Source organism: Corvus cornix, chromosome 2 (assembly GCF_000738735.6).
Source record: "Corvus cornix cornix isolate S_Up_H32 chromosome 2, ASM73873v5, whole genome shotgun sequence".
In the NCBI taxonomy this organism is placed as follows: Eukaryota; Metazoa; Chordata; class Aves; order Passeriformes; family Corvidae; genus Corvus; species Corvus cornix.
This window is the reverse complement of record NC_046333.1, coordinates 141,667,142-141,683,994: the sequence shown is the minus strand read 5'-3', so window position 1 is coordinate 141,683,994 and position 16,853 is coordinate 141,667,142.

The following is a 16,853-nucleotide window of genomic DNA, read 5'->3' as shown; positions in this document are numbered from 1 at the left end:
CCCTTTACAACTATAGAATTTTTTATATTTTATTGTATGAAATGCCTCAAATGGAGAATATATTAATTTCTCAGAGCAAAACCACTAATATAGTGATAGCACAGAAGGAAAGGATTGAAAAACTTGGGTACTGGCTGTCTTTCACCCCCCAGCTCTGCTCCAGTTTGCCTGACTATTAACTGGGTGCAAAAGATTTGAGCATCCGCTGATGGTATGATCTGTTCCTGATTATATGATATCTTAAGGTTCCTTGACTCCTACTGAGAATTTATTACTCTTTCCTGTTCCTTTCCAGGAAAAGTGAGTCAAATATTCAAATTACTTCTCCTTATATCCTCTCCTATATGGAGGAGATTTTAACTCTTTCCTTTCCTGTAAGAACTAAAACATAGAGTTGCTGGGAAAGCACGAGAGATGTGCTTCTCAGGGCCAAATGGCCAAATAAAGTAACCTGCCAGAGACAAATTTAGCCTTTACAGAAGTACCTAAATATAAACTCATAGGCTATTTTTGTTATAATTTATCACCAACAAACATGGCAGGAATCATAAACACGAACCTTTAAGAGGTAGAAAACGGGAGTTTGTGTATGTTAATATGAAAAAGCATTTGAACTCAAGACCCCGATGGGATCTATCTCTACTTATGGTACCCTGGCCCACAATTTTCCAAAAGTCTAGACAGCAAATTACCAAAGTTTTTAAATGGGTCATAATTTTAAGCACCAAAGCCTAGGTTTCCTATATGGGTATGAATGATGTGCTTTTAATCATCTGTTTCTGTAACTCACTCAACTACTAATGGAAGATTTTATTTATTGGTATAAAGTGAATGTAACAGTCTTGTTCTCATTCAAGTGGTCAGACATGTCACTCTGAAATTACCGTCTGAACAAGTATCGGAATAGTCTAACTGTGTGAGAAATGAGGCCCCTGGATTTTGAAACTCAACTATAATCTATTTGAAACTCCCCAGGCTGACAATTCAGCCCAGCTGCTCACTGGAGTAGATTCCTCTGGTACCAAAGGAAATGACTGCCCTTGGTGTTGCAGAGTCATACAGTGGCTGCAGACACAGTGGAAGAAATATGAATCAGAGGGACAGCAAAGATGACACATGATGGGAAATAGCCCTGTCTGATGACGTCCATTAACAATGAGTGTGCAGAGACCAGTGGGTAGAGTGTGCTTGTGCAAACAGCCACAAATTACACAACTAATTGCAGTGCCAGACAGGAAAGCTCTCGGCAGCACCTAGTCCCGTTCTGCAGCTCGTCCCCTGCTCAGCAGAGAAGTGGTACCAAGCTGCAAGGGATCATGTGCCTGTGTCCCAAAAGCAATGAGGTGTGGGCAAGACTTCCTTTCAAATCTTACCTATCATCTCACCATTCCTCTCCAAAAAGAACAGGAAAAGGTATAACTCTCCTTTTTTCCTTTACTTTCTATTTCTTTGTTTTATCCAAGGAGCCACTAGAACAGCACCATCCCAGCAGCAGGAGATTTGCTTAGTGTGGGACATGTTTAGGGAAACATTGTTTCTGGCAGGCAAATCTGAAATTTGGAATTCTCCTCAACTCCTCTCTCTGAGAATATGAGTGCCCCCCAGAAGTTATTTGACAGCACATATCCCCTATCAATGCTGAGATACCTTAAAAATCCAGGTATTTCATATCCTTGACATGGAGTGGGATCACCTGGTGTGCCAATATGGGCTGTATTTGACCCTAAGTCTTAAAGGATTTTCTACTCCACCAAATCTTGACCAAGCCAGGGTCTTTTAATGTTGTCACTAACACCTACTTGTGTATGGACAGAAAATCAACCCTGAATGCTGATGTTCATTTTTTCATCACTTCAAACACCATTGATGTGATGCACTTTCCCATAAATCTTCATGAAACTTCTTAAATCTCCTGTAATTTGTAACTGCTTTTACAAATAATCCATCTTCTTAGGACCCTGGTAGGACCAAGTTCAATAACTGAGTCTACAGGAATGAGATGTGAAGAGAAATTCAGAGATGGGATCCAGAGCACTATTCCCAAAGGCCCAGCTGGTATCTCCTCTTAAGTCTGCACATGGATGGGATTTCACTGTCCTGGCCAGCCTGCTCTCATCATCAACCAGGAATTTCTCCTAAAAAGCACCACTGGGTGTTGTTCTGCCATTTCTCAGTCTGAATGGATACAAAGCTGGCAGTCACTGCACTGTTCTAAAAGCTGGACACTGGACGAGGTGGTGTCCCCTGTAACTCATAGCAGCCAGGCGGGCAGAGAGCTCACCAGAAAAATAGGATGTCACACAACAGTCACATTACCCATGAAACCTATCTGTATCCTGGTTATCAGATAAACACCAATGTGAGACCTAAATTATTTTATGAAATGTGACTTTTGAATAAAGGTACTGTGAAGAGTCTGGCACCAACACCTGTGTAATTCATCCTCTGACAAACTTTGCTACCAATAATTCCAGCTCAGTCTGAGGGGAGAGGTCTGAGAAAGAAATTGAAATGTTTGATAGGTTAATCACACATGAAAACAGGGAGATAGGTGGATATTGAGCAAGAAAAATTAAATCTGTAATTGCCTTTATTCCATTTAATTAATTCTGGGTTGCAGGTCTATGAATATCCTTAATTTGATCTCAATTTGCTGAATTAAGTTAGACAATGAATACCCACTCAGAGAGGTATTGTGAATGATGAAGAAGAGAGAGAAAGATGGGGGAATGGAGGAGAAAAAAAGTCACCGTTTTCAAAAACTTACAAGGGTACTGTAAATCTAGTATTAATCCTCCTGACTCTTTCTTGTGTTTTGGTACCCAAATTCACCAAACCCTAAGCACTGAGTGCTGGGTGGAATTTAGGGCTAAGCAAGCCCCAGTGATGGATGTGGGGGAGGCGAAGGCAGAGAGCAAGACAGAATAAATACAGAAGGGTGGAGTCCAGTTATCTTTAAAAGCCAAATGAAGTACGAACAGGAAACTTTAGCCAAGTAAATATTTGATACAAGATTCCAGGATCTATCATTGAGATGCGGGAAAAAAATACAGAATGTATCAAATTCAGTATTTAAAAAAAATTAACAATAACCATTAAAATTATGGAACAAAAAGTGTGGTCAAAGGTTCATAAAAGAACCCAAATTCAAGATCCTTTTATTTCTAACAGCTTGTCATTGACCCTGTGAAAATTGCAAAATATGATTGAATTTACCAGCCTCTTAAATTAATTTTTTACTCATGCCTCATTCCCATACCTATATTATTTTGTCCCCCCTACTGGAAATACTACGATATTCAACTTACTGACGCAATCACAGACAATTTAGTGCAAATTCTACCGGAATAAAATCCTCAGGATTTAGCCATTTTGACAGCCTGACTATGGCATTGTAAGTTTGAGATAAAAGCTAAAATTATGTGGATGTAATCCATATAAATGATGTAATAACAGATGCAGGGAAAATAAAGGCAGAAGAAGAAACAGAAAAATCTCTGGGCTGTTCTCCAAGAGAATTCACTGTGAATGAAGCTATTACAGGAAAACAGAATTAAATGTGACAAATACATACTTTAAAACACTAGGAAACTGGAAGAACAGAAGTGTCAAGAAAAATAACTGAGATGAAAACATCGAAAAGGAGCTGTTAAAACCACCTCTGCTTTGCTGCAAGGGTGTCTATTTGGTCTTCCTGTACCTATTGCAACATGGATTATAATGTTTGCTCCCTGGATGGGAGTTGCAGAAGACAGACGTGTGGAATTCCCCAGCCATCTTCAGGGCATCAGCCTGCCTCACTGCTTCTTTTTATTTTTTATAGACAAAGTGTGGATTAGTAACTTTGCATGCTTGAAATTGCCAAATTTAATCCACAGGGCCCTAAATCCATACATATTACACAGCATTACAAAGCCCTTCTTCTTTACAAGAGTATGGTGGTGTTTTCATTCCAGATGACTTACAGTAAGTAATTAAAGGGATCATTAGCAAAGAAGTGTACCAAAATCCTAAAGCCTCTCGTGAGCAGTCTGCTTTCTTATCAAGTGAAACTGACGCTGCCACTGCCCCATTTAATGTAGATTGTTTTGAGCATGTGCCATATTTTCTTCCTAGACTCAAAACCAAAACATCTGATTAGATCTGAGTGTCTCCACCTTGCTTGAGTAATGAGACTGTACTTAAAAAAATTGACAGCTTCATCAAGGACTTCCTGAGTTACAACTTTGGGTACACCACACATTTTTTCATTGTGGCAGTGAAGTACGATCAGCTTTGTCTGCTCAGAAGCTCTTCAAGGCAGGAACGGGCTCCCTAAAAGTACATCCTGTACATAGCAAATAGGAGTTTCAACATAGTTTGGGCCTCCGGATGCTCCTGCAATGCAAACAGTAATAACTGAACAATCTGCTGATGTGATAATAACAGCGTCTGCCATTTGCCTTAAAATAGAAAATTACGGCCTTGTCCTGTGTTAGTGAGAAAGGAATGAACAATCACACTATCCTTGTCCTGCAACAGTACTGCCATGTGTCCCCATGCAATGTCTCACAGCAGTTTCTCTGACTTCTAAGGACCTCAAAACCAATAATCTTAGTCTACTGAAGTTACAAACCCCCTACTATTAGTAGTTTCTTCAGGGTAGCCTCTTTCAAGTGGTTGAACTGTGGAAGTAGCCCTACCACATCTCTCCACCCTCTCAGCTGGTGACAACCACGTTGTTGCCAAGGAGGGGCCATGGAATATTGACAGTGGTTGTGAATTTTCAAATTCTTTTATGTCTCAGAGTTTTTACTTCCAAAGCAAAGACAAGTTATTCACTCCTCCACAAGTGTGATCAATAACTAGGCTGCATGAAGGTTTCTGGGCACAGTCCTGATCACAGCAAGGTGCCTGTTCAGGATTTATCCCTCTCTTTGAGACAGAGCAGCCCTAGCCTTGCTTTCATTCCTGTCCTCTTCTCTAGAATTATCTCTAGTGATCCTGTCTGATCCCCTTCCCCCCTCAAATTTAAAGTCTCTCAACCAGCCCTGTCAAGCCATGGGGCTAGAATCCATTTGCCCCAATTAGACAGGTGACCCCCATCTGTCTCCAGCATGCCTGATGCCATATAGATCACCCTATGATTGCAAATCCCAAAATTCCACCAATGGTGCCAGTCTTGGGTTTTCCAGGTTTTTTTGGCATTCATTACTGCTTACCAAAGGAATTAAGAACACTACCTGTCTGTCCAACCAGGCAACCCAGGGCCTTGAAGTTCCTGGGGCTATCCTGGTACTTCTCTCATCAGCCTCATCGCTGCCAACCTGGACAACAAGTAGGGGGTAATAAACAGAACAGGGGAGCTGAAAGTCAAACCCGTTTTCCAAGGTGGACTCTCCTACGCAGAGGGGATCTTCAGTGGAGAGGGTGAAAAGGAAGGAAGGTCTGCTGCTGACTGCATGACAGAAGGGACATTTTGCCCATGGAAATTGCCCTGTAGGGTTATAATCTAGTGCTCATTCGGACAATTTCAATGGCCACACTGCAAAATCTCCCTGCAGCAGCAAGGTCTGACTGATGGGATTTTGTACAGTGTTGAGGGGAAGTGAAAACTTTGAACCGTGACAAAATGCATTTATTTCTTTACTCAGGCAAAACACCCACCCGCTCCCACTCGACCCTGTCTGACAAAGTCCATGTTGTCCTCACTGAGGGTTTCAGCTGAGTAAAGACCCCGTGCAAGCTTTAGCTCCCAAAGAGGGAGGAATTAATGACAGGCACTTTTCAATGATTAACTCATACAGTTGATAGTCATCTCCCATTCCTGTAATTAAAGAGATAAAGGTGATATGGTTAATGAGTGCTTTAGCATGAGCTTAATTGCAAATCCTCTCATCAATGAAGTGATTTATTGAAACACTTGTGGAGGAGTGAATAACTTGTCTTTGTTTGGAAGTGAAAACTCTGAGACATAAAAGAGTTTGGAAATTCACAACCACTGTCAATATTCCTATGCAGCCCCTCCATATCCTAGATCTTGCACAGATACCCATTGGGTACTGAATATATTTCTGCAATTATCAGGCTTTGCATAATGAGGTGAAGGAGAAAAAAGAAAAGAACTGATATTGAATTACTAGTGTTATTTCATTCCTATTACTGTCTTTCTACTCTTGAGTCTGAAAAAACATGGTTCAAACAAATTCAGAGCAAACCTTTGAAAAATCAGTATTAGCTGTTTATAAGCCTTTGGGAGAAAAACTAATTTTTTTCCCGGTTCTCACAGAACATATGAGATTCACTAGCTGTCACATTATATCTTCAGAATATCTTCTAGAAGCCTTAAAAGGTCATTTGGACAATCTCTGGTCTGATGTACATTTGAAGTGACCAATAAAGCATATATTTTTCATAAAGAAAACAATCTGGAAATGAAGGAAAAGTATCTCCAGGTGACCACCTCACAATAAAAAACTAAGCAGGAAAGTTTAGACAGATTTCTTTTCTGGAAACAGGCAGCGGTATTTATATTTGTTTTCTACCAAAGGCTATTCAAATAGCTTGACTAAGAAAATTTGTGTCCTGGGGTGGTGTTATGAAGTCCCTCATTCCTTAACCATCCGCTCAATGCCCAAGGACGCTGTGCCTTCAGGATGGACCCGGGGGCGGGGCCGGAGCCGCAGGACCCGAGTGCGGGGCGGTTCAGCGGCTCAGCTCGGGGGCTTGGGGAGCTCGGTGGGGCTCGGGAGGGAGCGCTGGGAGCTCTGTGCTGCTTTTCTGGGTTTCCTGCGTGTTCCAGCTAGCTGGGAAAAGGTTCTGTTGGTTTTTCTTGTTCTTTTTTCCCTTTCCTTCCCCTTGCCTCACTGCCTCCCTTCCCTCCTCGCCGGTCCGGGGAGCCTGCGGGGGTGGCCCCAGCTGGTCCGAGCCTGCGTGTCTGTTCCCTCTCTGGGAATTTGTTGTATTTTGAGGGGTTTTTTTCTGTTCTACCCTGTTTTGTTTGGTGTTAATAAACAGTTTGGTTTTTTCCACTTTCGCTGCTGTGACCCACTTGTCTTACGTGGAGGAAAAGGGGAAGCCCTTTTCCCTTTGGAGGAGACCCTCACTCCAGAGTGTTTCCTCCTGAAGTTTTGTCTCCAAAACCGAGACAATTTGTTTGAGCACATTCAACCTGTGAGCTGCTTGCAGACTGAACATTTATTTCTGGTATTCAAGCTCTGTCCTTGGTCCACTAAGATACATGATATTGATTCCTTTTCCTGACTGGAAAACTTAAAATCTGCAAACTTTTACTATTTCTATTCAAAACAGATTTGATTTTTGTCACCAAAATGAATAAGAGCCATGATTAAACAAGTCCTGTCTGTGAGCTCAGGCTGCAGGCTTTGTCACGCACCCGTCCACACACAAAAGTCTCTTCACAGAAATGGCCATGAAAAGTAGGTGGTCTGAGTGAGAGCAGCCACCTGGAGCCTCCCAATTAACCCTGGCCAAAGACAGGCTTCCAAAAGCCTACTGAGAAATGGCAAAAATGCCAGTGGTTAAACTTGTATCCCTCGTACGGGAAATCAGGACAGCACTTACATGGAGGAGTTCAATTCAATCCAGACTGGAATTTTTGAGAAAAAATGAGAATATATCCAGCACAGATACTGGAGCAGTTTAAGGCTATTGCAGCATAAACTGCAATACAAAACTCTGTACAAAACTCCAACTGAGCCAGTATCCTTAAACCGCCTGAAATCATTATAGGAGATACATATGACCAATGCCTTTTTTTCTAAAGAGAAAGAAAAGGGAACATGACTGAACTGAGCAGTGGATGCTGATCTGAAATGGAAGAAAAAAAAGGGGAAAAGTTTAAAAAAAAGCAAGGGGATGTTTCACCAAAAACTTTCATCTGTTGCAAGCAGCAGAAGCAGAGCCTACTGCCTTCAGCATCAGGGGATGTGGTTGGCCTTGACCTGATTTAACGCTGAACCCAGTGCACCAGCTGCAAAACCAAGGCTCAGAGCTGGGGCTGCAAGTGGAGTTTGGGGAGGCACTGACTCCAGCCCAGCACCTCCATATTCCCGCAGGACATCTGCTTGTGGAAGACCACTAGTAACCTCCTCTGTCCCATCTTTGTCTTTCCCTTCTCTTCAACTTCTTGTGAAAGTTAGAGCCTTTCCTGGTTTAATAATGCGAGAAACAACCCCTTCAAAGCATTTAATTAAATGCTTTTAATCACTTGGAGGTTGCAGGATTTTCTGACCTGTAAAAGTATGAAAAAGGGGAAAAGAAGCATGTGACTGTCCTTTGACTAACATACACAGTAGTCTGGGACAGATGTCTCAGCAAAAAAAGGTCGAGCGATACTCCTTTCACTTCACTAAAAGGCATTTCACTAACCATGGCATCCACCACTGCAAAATGTCACCAGCCACAGTGCCCAGGGCTGAGCTGCTAGGTACAGCACAATCTGTAACAATAACCAGAAAACAATAAACCAGGGGAAAAAAAGCCCTCTACTTTTTTTCTCTGGAGCCCATGGTCCCAGCCAGAAGCTGCTTGCTATAGAAACAGCAGCTGACAGCTACTACTTCTTGATCCTGCCTCCACAGATGCTTCACTGCACAGACCTTAGCAAGCTGCTCAGCCTTTCTGCACCTGTCATTTTTCTTCATTTCTTAAATTTTAATTTTATTTCATGCCCGTGCTCCCCACTGTAAAAGCCCTGCACTACCCTGCTCATCCTCATCAGAATGCCCCTCCATGGCAGATGAATATCAGTGTTCCTGTTTCAATACGATGGAGAAATTGAAGCATGGAAATTAAATTACTACTCCACAGTCTCAGACCTCTCTGAATCAAAGCAATATCTTTTTGGTTTGTAGAAGTGTCCTCTGGCTACAAGATCATTTCTTTCCATCTAGTTCAGAGATAATAATATCTCTGTAACTAATCCTCATGGTTGTTGTTGTGAGAATCCTCTGTTCATTGTGTTGAAAATCTAAAGCAGTATAAAATATATTACTGATTAAAGATATATTACTGGTTAAAGTCACAGTGAAGGTGGAAAATGGGAGTTATTCCTCTTAATTTTTAGGTTTTCATCAGCAGCAACATGACATGCCTCCTGGACCCTTGCCCTCCATTTTGTTATTGCTATAATGCTTTTCCAGAGGAACTGCACAGGTGGACACTGCTCAAGGAGAAGACATTAAAAGATAAAGTGTTATTCAGAACAGGAGTGGACCATCACAACAATGTAAATGTTTAAGATACAGACAGAAGAAATGCATGTGATCAACTGGAAGGGACAGTGGAAAATTTCCATTGATTTGAAGTAATTCAAGAACAATGTTTCCATAGTCAAGAAAATCCTTTCCTGTCCTTCCCTGCTGAGTCCTTCAAGGGTTAAACCATCAGCACAGTTCTGCCAATAGGACCAAATTCCAGGGACCTTGTGTAAAACCCTGGGGATCCAAAATATTAGAGGCAATGGTTTCAAAATCAAGGAGGGCTGAGCTGTACCAAAATGAAGAGATGAGGGAAGAGACTGGAGCTCTGATTGGTGATTTTTAGATCCCAGACTAGAAATGACCCAGTGTTTTTCCAGATGTCAGCCAGCACCTGGACCTGCTTACAGCAGCCTGCTGTCCCTGTGGCCAGGGAGGGGCCGATTTTTGCATAAAATGTGGAGAAAATCAGGCAACTTGGTGTACAGATAGCAAGCAAGCAAACACACAGGAGGTAATGTGAATTTGCTTTTCTTGTCAAATGGTGTAAAAATTGGCCTTTAAGACAGAGAGGTGTGTTAAACTTGGCTCAGAGTTCAAGACAGAGGTTTGTCATGTTTATGGCTAAAGTTTTTGCTGGCAAGAACTATGTTGTTTAAAAGCATGAAGAATTCATACCCCCAAACAGCATTCTATATTTGTATAGAATGTCCTTTAATAACACAAGTAATAAGTTATTTCACGGGAGATTGGACTTCTTTTTTTTGTTCTTCTCACTCCCCTCCCTTATTTCCCAAGTATTTCATTATGGCCAAGTACTGTCTTAGAATAAGAAAGTGTACAGGGACCTTGTATGCACCAGGGGAAGTTTGCCAATCAGTTGAACCATGTAGACATGCAAATCCTCTTAGTGGAGACACAGTTTATAAAGGCAAAGGAGATGTATATCTAAATGGCCTGCTCAAAACAGCAAACTCCTTCTAATGTAGACAAAACTACTGTTTATTTTGTTATTCTGATAAGCACTAGTGATAAAATACTGAAGTATTAAATTTGAAGTTAATAAAGTTTGGCCTCTGGTTGCTCTGCCACTTGACAGAAAAAATCTAAGAGATGCCAATTAGGACGAAAAAAAAATCAGGCACCAAAATGAGTTAGATTCCAAACAGTTGCATCATGGATGAGATAAAGCCTTTCATCATTTTTGGAAACTTCCCTTTTCCAATTAGAGAATACAGCTGCTCGAATAGTGTCGTGTCTGTTCAGCAAGCAGCAGGCACAATGTGTAAGCACTTGTAGCATCAATAGGGACCATTGTTCAGAAAATATTGCCATTGAAATCTTGTAAATGTGAATATAATTAACTTACCATTCATCTCTTGCTGTCACACTCTGTTTATTTTACTGCATTGTCTGAATGAACGCGCAGCCTCTCATACGCTCATAGGTCCCATTTCACCTAACAAATGTCTGATTGTATTCGCTGATCTTCCCTTCCTCCCCGCCAGGCTTCCTGCAGAGATCAGGGCATTAATGAAACCCCTCCCCAAGCTGTCCTTTTCCTGCCAAGAATGTAATGTAAGGCATAATTCTTCTTTATGTTATTCTGTGCAAAGCCCTTTATATTACTCTTCTACTCAAGGAACAAAAGACACAGCAGAGGAGAATCAAAGGATCACATTCTTTCAGGTAATGGCACGTTTCTGCTGATTGGTTAGTTGGTTCTTGCTACCAAACATAGTAACCTGTCAGATCCCTGAAGAAGTTAATCACACCTGACTAACTACACTCTGTTCTGAATTAGGAGTATCATGAAACAACACAGGTTGACACAACCAATATTCTTTAATCACTTCGTATCTTTTATAGCCTCAACCTTCCAGCTTTCCCATGGTGTTCTTGAAGATTTAAAACATTTTTGTCTGTAATGAACAGAGTCTCATTCTCTTATTGACAGTACATATGCATCTCCCTTTTAATTAATTTTAGCACTGTAGGATTTACAGTACAGAACTACAGATACCACAAAGAAGGTTGCATGTGTGTGGGAACAAGTGTGTGTGTATCTGATGGAACGCTGGGAAAGGTCAGGAGAAAGTTCTGTATGAGCTACTATGACTTCTGCCTCTAATGCTGCAGCTTTTTTTAATCCTACTGTTTTTATGGGACCCTTATCAAATCCCATTATATGAGTGGGAATCTTACAATGCACTTCAGTGGGATGTCAGTTAGATCCACGTCACTAAACAGCGTTGACAGGCAATCAGTGTGGTTGTATCTATCACTTACTCATTTTCCAGTATTTGCTAAAAATAGGAGAGACACAGCGGAAGTGCACTGGAGTGTGCTCTGCTGTCCTGCTGTCTGCAGAGAACAAGCTGACATGGCTAGGAAAGCACAGGTCTTTCCTGGCTCTATCTTCCCTTCAGCTAAGTCAGAGTCACAAAATCACAGAACTGCTGGAGGTGTCTAGTCCAGCCTTCTGTTCAGAGCAGGGCTAGGGCCAGTGCAGCTCGCTCAGGGCTCTGTCCAGTTGATATCTACAGTATCTACAAGGATGTAGATTCACAATCTTTCTGGATCACTGTTTAAATATTTGACCATCCTTGCTGGGTTTCCACCCTGCCCCTTAGGAATCCTTACATCAATTTCCCACATTTCAAGTTGTGCCCATCACTTCCATGGGCACCCCAAGAGGAGTCTGTATGTGTCTACTCTACATCCTCCTATCGGGGGGCTGTAAACTGCATTAAGAACTCCCTGAGCCTTCTCCAGGCTGAACAAGCCCAACTCTCTCATTTTCTCCTCTTACAACAAATGCTTCAGCCCCTGACCATCTCAGTGAATCTCTGTGGGACTTACTCTGGTTTGTTAATGTTTTGCTTGCTCTGGGGAGCCCAAAACTGGTCACAATGCTCCAGATGCAGTGTTAAAGATGCTAATTAAAGAGGCTAGAAATCACTTTCCTCCTGCTGGCTACTGTTTTGGTAACACAGCCCATGATGACATTGTTACAAGGACACACTCCAGCTAGACTCCCAGGTCTTTCCTGCGAAGCTTCTCCCTAGTCGGCCCCCAGCCTGTACCGGTGCAGTGGGTTATTCTGGTCCAGTTGCAGGAAAGTGCACTGACATTTGCTGAACCTCACGAGCACCTGTCAGCTCACCTCTCCAGCTTGTCCAGCTCCCTCTGAATAGCAGCCCTGCTCTCCAGGTTATTGACTGCTTGTCCACAAACTCACTGAGAGTGCACTTTATCCCCACGTGCCATTAATAAAGACATTAAACAATGTTGGCTTCAACATAAATGCTTGAGATACACCACTAGTAACTGGCTGACAGATATTCCAGGTCATGGATCACTAATAATCTAATTTTCCACCCCCCTTGTCATCCATTCATCCAGTCTGTATCTCAGCACTTAGGCAATTTTAATGAATAAGTGATCATGGGCAACACAGGGAAACCTGCTGTATACAAAGATGTATGGGGAAAAAAATTATGGTGTTGTAGGCCAGGAAAGCACAGAAAGGGAATTTTCTTTATTTAAGATTTTATACTCCCTTTTGCTGCACTCATCTGTTGGACAGATATGTTCCCTTCAAAGCCCCTTGGAAGTCAAAGTATTATTTCAAGAAAATTAGTATGAACCTTGAATTTTCTTTTTCTACTGGGGAAAACCTTCTAAGACTAATTCCAAGGATCAGAAGAGAAGCATAAATCCTCCGTGTTTCTTAATTACTGAGTTTCAACAAAAGCTGGCACATTTCTTATTCAAACATGTTAATGCACTGAGCCCAGATGCAAGGGCAGTTCACCACAACCAAAGTTGGACTTCAAAGAGAATTGAAAAGTGGTACAGTGACCAGGACAGATGCATTTATAGTCTCCCTGCCTTTCCTAACTCATTCTTAAACACACTGAATAGGTTGTCTTAAAAACAACCCCCAAGAAACTCTTGCAGCAAAATGATGGAAACAGAGATTTTTGTCTTGAGTTTGCCACTAAAACTGACCTAAAAGAGAGTGCAGAGACAGAGTCTTGCTTCCAGAATCTCTGGTTCTTGTCCTAGGGTTTCATTTGTGACTTGGAAGCAATTTAAAATGCCAGATTTCCAGACCTCCTGCAATGGAGCCAGAAGCCCTATGTGCTTGTGAGCAATGGAATTTAAGTTATAGACATTCAAGTGTGTCCTATAGCTACTACTATGGTGCTGCTGGTGTCAGGGCTGCATCTGGGTGCACACCCTGCACATTTAGACCTTGGTTCCCTGGGTGGTCCCAGAGGTCTCAGGTAGTCTCTGCAGAGGTGACACAAGGGACTGATCTCAGACCAGGTGATTGCCTGAGCTCCTGGACATCCTCACAGTAAAGTCTTTGGCTAATTCCTTCAGGAGGAATTAGATGGGATTACTTATGGGAATTTTGAACAGACCCAGAGATTCCCCCTGGCAGATGCTGCTGTACCTAGATCATTTTATAGACACTATTGAATGTGTTGATGTGTTCTTATATGGGATGGCAAATTTGGCTGTGCTAGGGACTTCCCCAAGCAGTACCTGCTGCAGAACTGACAAACTTACACATTGATGAGATACTTCTAACTACTCACTAGAAATTTTTCCTGCAGTAGCAGAAAAGGTCATGCAGAACAGCCTTCTGCACACCGTAAAGGTAAACAGGGGATGTTTTGCTTATGGTTTAAGAAAATCTGTAGTAGATTGTATAGGACTGCAACACAGCTGGACTGAAGGAACTGAGCAGGATGGTGATTCAGGAAGAAGACCTGATCCAGGAGAAGACACTGTTGGAGGGACCCTCACAACAACCACTTCATTTGCCATGTGGATAGTGAGACACACATCCCATCCAAGAGACGTGATTTCCCACGCGAGCATTACCCTAAGCCAAGAGCCCAGTAAGATAGAGATTTTCTTAAGGAAACAAACACTCTCCATGAGACAACAGATGTCTCACATTTGTTGTGCAGATGTTCAAGGCTTGAAGCCTTAGAGCTCTACGGTTATCCCCATCCAGACCTTCTGGTTCATTACTGCCCCAGGGACCATGGGAGCCCTGCAAATGTCAGTGAGACATGAACGCTCAAAGCTGCTGGCCTGTCTGCAGAAGGGCATGCAAAATTATGTGAGTCTTGGGTCTTTAGGAGCTGGTGGTGTCTGGTTTGTAAGAGAGCATTTACAGCTGTTTAGATCTATAAATGTTCACACTGATTTCACAACTGCTGCCACAACAGGGGGCCCAGAGATTTTCCTGGCAGTGAACGGAACTGGAATGCAGTATTGTATGAACAAAATGCTAAAAAAAAAAAAATTCTGCCACCAAATAATGTTGGTTTTCAGTAAGCTGTAGCTGTCACCCTCAGACTGAGCAGGGGAGAGCTTGAAAGACTAGCAGGAGTCAGACATTTGACTACTGACCAACAAGTGGATCTTCACTCTGCAGAATGTGGTGCATGTCCCCATTCAAGTGCTTCTCCAGGCCCTAACACTAAACCTCAGGACTCACCCTCCACTGCCTTGGACTAGTGGTATTGATCACCACATGGGCTCTTCCATGAGGCTAGAGTTGTTTTTCCACACTGCTCCCAGCTCTGCTTGTTGCAATTCCCTACATTTATTCTAACCCAGCCTTAAAACAACATGAAAGAGTCTGGATTAAAAAAATAAATTCATTCCCATAGGCTCAAAACAGCACTGTCTTTAGGAATTTTGTGTTCTCTGGCCAAGTATATACTACAATTATACAAGCTTATCACTGTTATCATGAATTCATTTTTACTTTTATAGTAAATGTACAGCAATCTTGCTTTTACTGTTATGTTTTAATAATGGATTGCCACCCAGAAAAAATCAGAGTTGCTGTAGGCAACTGGGAAGCAGTCCAGAGTTACCCTCCTGTGTGTTCTTGGTGCTGGATTTCAGAGGCTCATGCTTATTTGTCTCAGTTCAAATCTAGTGAGAAAGTTATTCTGTATTTGCATTAGCATAAAAAAGCATATTTTGCTAAAATCACCCCCTTCTCCCCACTGTTTTTCATCTAATTATATGTGGTAGAACCAGATTCCCAGAGGAAGTATACTTGGCTAAATAACTGTGCTGACTATCCCACCAATTGTTAAACACATTGTGCAATTTCTGTTACTACCTTCATTTTAACAACCTATTTTTAATTTATACTATATACATGCTAAATAAAACCCCAATATTTCAAAGCCCACCCAGTCTTTGAAATTAAGTTTTCCATTAAGTGTGTTTCAGCACAGTCTAACCAATATCACCTACCAAAAGACCAAACTCCTTATAAAAAGATGCAAAAAATTCGCTTTCATTATAATACCAATTTTAAAAAGGATTCAGTCTATTCCAGAAGATTAGTCAATGTGTTCCAAACTAAATATGGGTTTTAATTCTGGAGTAGATATTAGTTCTGGGTTAAAAATACAAAAATAAATCTGGTTAGTATGTCACATCTATTAGTCATGTACTAAAAAGCTCCAACCACCAAGAGCTTTCCAGCTAGCTAGACTCTTTGGGCAGAAGCAGTGGCAGTGGCCACAGTGACGGGTCCACAGTATGGATAGGGTGGGGTAGGATAGGGTAGGGTAGGGTAGGGTAGGGTGGGGCAGGGCAGTCTGTTCCCTCATCACACCACTGAGAGTGTGCACAGTGTGGAAGACGTAAAGGGGATGTGGTTTGGCAGTACTGCGTGGTGAAGAAGATACTACATCTAGAGGTTCCTGCATCCTCTGTGATTTTTTCACCCTTTAATTTCATCCTGAATATTGAGAAGTGCCATTGTGTAGCTCATATGATAATTTCCATTAAAGAAAGTTAAGGTACTTTAAAAAGAAATTCAGTATTATTGTATCCATTAATGGATAGAGAGCTAGGATAAAAAACAAGGATTTGTCCATCAACAGTGGCTGTCAGAGCTTGCAGGCCAGGGCTTATACACAGGAAAATACTGACATAAAGACAATCCACAACCAACCAACCAAAAACCTGTCTTGATGAATCTTTCAGAAGGATGGGAAAAGGGCTCAAACATCTGTCCTAGAATGCACTGTACACCAGGTGGGATTAACAAAGGATGCTTAAATGTCACATAAGCAGTGCCACTTAGTTTTCAGTGTCAAATACCTTCACAGATTCTTAAAATGGAACTTGAAGCAACTTTGTCTGTGATTTGTAAATATGGTGGGTTTACCTCCAATAGAAGTATCTGGTTTTACAAAGAACTGTGGTCCACTTTACAGTCATGGCAGCAAATGTGTGTAAAGGATCTGCTCCTGCCCTGCCTTGCTTGAGTCTGCCCCTACATTTCTTTCAGGTGATTCCTGACAATGGAAAGCTAACTCAGTCAGATTACACTAAAATAAGAACACACTTCCAACATTTCCTCCTAGACCTGCCTTATAATTTGGTCTGTCATTAATCCCCCAAATGCGATGGTTCCTTCCCATCTTGATTAACTGTAGATCCTTTGTGTCTTATTTCTAGAGCACAAGAGAACCATCCAAGAATGAAAAATACAGTGAGGCTGATTCTCATTTCTCTGAGATCAGTGTTCCCTTGCCCTCCCTAGACTTACACCTGATTTACAATGCTGTGAGAAGACAACTAACACAGATATCA